Raw genomic sequence first — 3,565 nt, 5'->3', positions numbered from 1 at the left:
TAACAATGTTTCTTGAATTCTTTCTGTGGAATTAATTTCTGACTCTATGGCATTTTCTTTTGAACATTATCATATTGACAAACCCTTCTGCTATGAGGGTGGGTTTGATGTTTAGAGACTGCCAAAAGTTATCAGGGATCAGGTCTGTTGAAGGAAGTACTCGATCCCTCAAGCTGTCATTGAAGGGAGATCTGCCCTCTCCTTATGAATCAGGGGAAATTCTACAGTGTGGAGGGGGAAATTGTCCCTAGAAAACTAAATTGCAATGGGTTCTCTGATTTGTAATTACACTTTTGGTGGTCAAAATCTATTTGTTTTACAAGCTCCATGATAATTCTCTTTTCAGTTTCTAGCAAAGCAGAAAGTGTTTCATATTCAAATGTCAGATAGTCACTGAGGTAAATTGTTCTTAACCAATTAATTAGCTAACACTACACATAGCATTGCCATTATCTCAAGATGTAGAAGACTTCATGCTTTAATTATCCTGTTACTCATTTATAATGTTATTTCTATTCATTTCACCCTGAACATTCTTTTTCTAGTTTTCACATCAATCTGGTAGCACAAAAGAGAAAATTAAATGGTCCTGTTTGTCAGTACAGATTGTTAATATTTCTGAAGGTTGCATAGAGTCATGTGCTGCCTTATGAATTCTCAAGCTTGCATAATATTTTAAGTACAAAGTATAACTCTTTTCAGTGCTCTTTTATCATGCTTTTTATATTTGACAGCTAAAGATTGCAAGCTTTTTTCTAATACAAGAACTTTAGTAAATATCTTCAACACCCAACAATATTTTCCTTTATACTTTTTTCCCTACAAATTCTTGTTTCTTCCTGATAACTTGAGATATATCAATGGTAAAACTGAGGCAAAAATATACACATATATTCTTAAATGTTTGGAGCTGTGTTCTTGATATTGACTAGCTTTTTGATTTCTTGAAGACTAGTCTCCTCTCTTCCAATTAAAAATGTTTTCCCCCTTTGGGCCTAGTCAATTCTGTGAAAGAAAAACAAAATACTATCTGTCGTCTGTGTGTATATTATGCTGCCACTTGACTTAAAAAAAGGTGTGAGGGTATATTGTTTGATGGACATAGACTATTTCTGGAAATAAGAAAATGCCCTGGTAACATTAGTTGTCTCTGGGAAGAGAAATTGGATGGCAGGTGGTGAGGAAGAAAGGAACTTGACCACCCATCTTTTTAAAACTTTTTGAATGTTTGAACCATGAAGAATTCAATTACTAATTAAACAAACAAAGCTGACAGTTTAAAAAAGAGAGAGAAATCAAGGAAAAAGAAAAAGAATATTTTCTGTTGGTCTGAGCCTGGAATTTAGTGAAGATCAAAAGAAAATTATACCCTTTTTTGTTAACTTCATCTTTTCTACATTTTTTCTTTCACTCGGGCCAACAGCTTTCACCTTCTGTTGACCCATTAAGAATGTAGAACCCACAGGTAGTGAACACGTTGGGTATCCTTAGGCTGCTCCTAAACTCTACAGGAGCCTCAGTAGACAGATGATGGGTGTCCTTCACAGACGGAGGCCATCTCCTCTGGTTTCCTCATCACAGTCTTAGCCTGTGGCAAATAAATTCCTTTTCACCAATGTGCTCCAAACCATGTCCTTCTTGGAGTACATACTCTAGGGGTATTCTTGTCCTTTGCTATCCATTAAGTACCCACGTTTTTCTCACTTCTGATTCTTTTAGCATGTGGCTCACTCTTTGGTTAACTCTTACCAACGCTTAAGGCCTTATTTCTTGAGCTCAGTGAGACTTAGTGGCTGGTTAGTACAGGCTGCCTCCTCCTTAAGTAGGAGGTGATGCCTTTGACCTCCCTGCTTAGCATTTCCTCTGTCCCCCATACTCCCACACCCTATTTTAGGACTCCCTGTTTCTGTTCCTCAGTGTTGGGTGCAACAAATATCTGTAGAAAAAAGAGATGAATAAATCAAAGAAAATTGTGTACACTTGCTCTGTCTTACCTCCTAGCCAGATGAGATGGTACCACATGTCTCTCTCTCCAGGGTTTCTGGGGAGAACTTTCCCAGGCCTCAGCATTATAGTTCATATATGTCAGACCTTCATAAACTGAATGCCCATGAAGTTGAAGGATGCTGGCATTCTCTCACTACGTGATGGGTAAACATTGTCTAAATAGAGTTTAAGTAGAAAACCTGTATGAAAAATAATAATCTCAAATTCAGCCTTCTAGAACTTTTATTTTCTTGTCCAGTACCATAGGTTCCTATCTTCTGTGCTTGTTTTTCAACGGTTTGTTTATTAATGGCTATAATAGAAACAGAGGCTTACTTTAGGTAAACAGTCATCTTCTGAGAAGCAAACCCTTATAAAAAACCTTTTTATTCTATGTAAAGTGTACTTATAAAATATACACATGTCATAAAGTTGGAAAGATTGATGACAAAAATTATCTAAACATTTTTTGAAACATTGGAAAAAGTTGAAACTAAAAAAGAAATTGAACAGGATTAAATTAAAGTTCTGCATTTAGGTTTCAAAAAATGAATTGCACAAGCAGGGGATGGGGGAGTGCAAACTTGGAAGCTGTTCATATGGGAAGAGTCAGTTATAACTGACTCAGAAGTTCAGCCAATGGTGTGAAGGGGTTACTTTAAAACTTAATGCATTTAGATTAAAATAAAGACGCCAGTTCTAAACTCAAGAAATATAAGCCCCTTTTGCTCACTTATATCAGCCAGTAATATTGAGGTGCCACCTTCTAAGAATATTTATAGGCCAGAGCACATCTGGAGTAGTGGCTTTTCACACTGTGGGTTGCCACTCATGAGTGAGTATGAAACCCATTTAGTGGATAGTGATCAGCCTTTTAAAAAATAAAATAGTTAATCTGCCATCTATGGTGAAATTGCTGCCAAGATGCAGATTTTCATGAAAACCTTTACAGGGAAGACCATCACTCTCAAGGTTGAACCCTCAGATACAATGAAAAATGTCAAGGCCAAGATCCAGGATAAGGAAGGGCTTCCTCCTGATCAGCAAAGACTGATCTTTGCTGGCAACCAATTGGAAGATGGGCATACTTTGTCTGACTACAACATTCAAAAGGAGTCCACTCTTCATCTTGTGTTGAGACTTTGTGGTGGTGCTAAGAAAAGGAAGAAGAAGTCTTATACACTCCCAAGAAGAATAAGCTTAAGAGAAAGAAGTTGAATTGGCTGTACTGAAATACTACAAAGTAGATAAGAATGGTAAAATCAGTCCCCTTTGGATGAATGTGGTGCTGGAGTTTTTATGACCAGCCACTTTGACAGACGTTATTGTGGAAAATGCTCTCTGACCTATTGCTTCAACAAACCAGAAGACAAGTAATTGTATATGGGCTAATAAAAGACATGAACTAACATTTAAAAAAATAAAAAATAAAATAGAACTTCACAGTAGCATTCAACATAATAGAGTTGAATTGGAAATTATAGGAGTACATGGCAGCTAATAAGGCTATGTATTATTTTATGAAACTTCTGTTTCAGTTACCTGCTTGTATATGTGTACTCATGATATATAAAATGGA

At 36.5% G+C, this 3,565-nt stretch overlaps 1 pseudogene; it reads left to right on the top strand.

Moving 5' to 3' along the window:
* Window positions 1–2,910: 2,910 nt before the first annotated feature.
* Window positions 2,911–3,363, top strand: LOC150004152 (ubiquitin-ribosomal protein eS31 fusion protein pseudogene; annotated as a pseudogene).
* Window positions 3,364–3,565: the final 202 nt, after the last annotated feature.

Source organism: Furipterus horrens, unplaced genomic scaffold (assembly GCF_987537825.1).
Source record: "Furipterus horrens unplaced genomic scaffold, mFurHor1.1.pri manual_scaffold_7, whole genome shotgun sequence".
Classification (NCBI taxonomy): domain Eukaryota; kingdom Metazoa; phylum Chordata; class Mammalia; order Chiroptera; family Furipteridae; genus Furipterus; species Furipterus horrens.
Note: the sequence above shows the minus strand (reverse complement) of the source record. Positions and strands in the feature narration are given on the sequence as shown.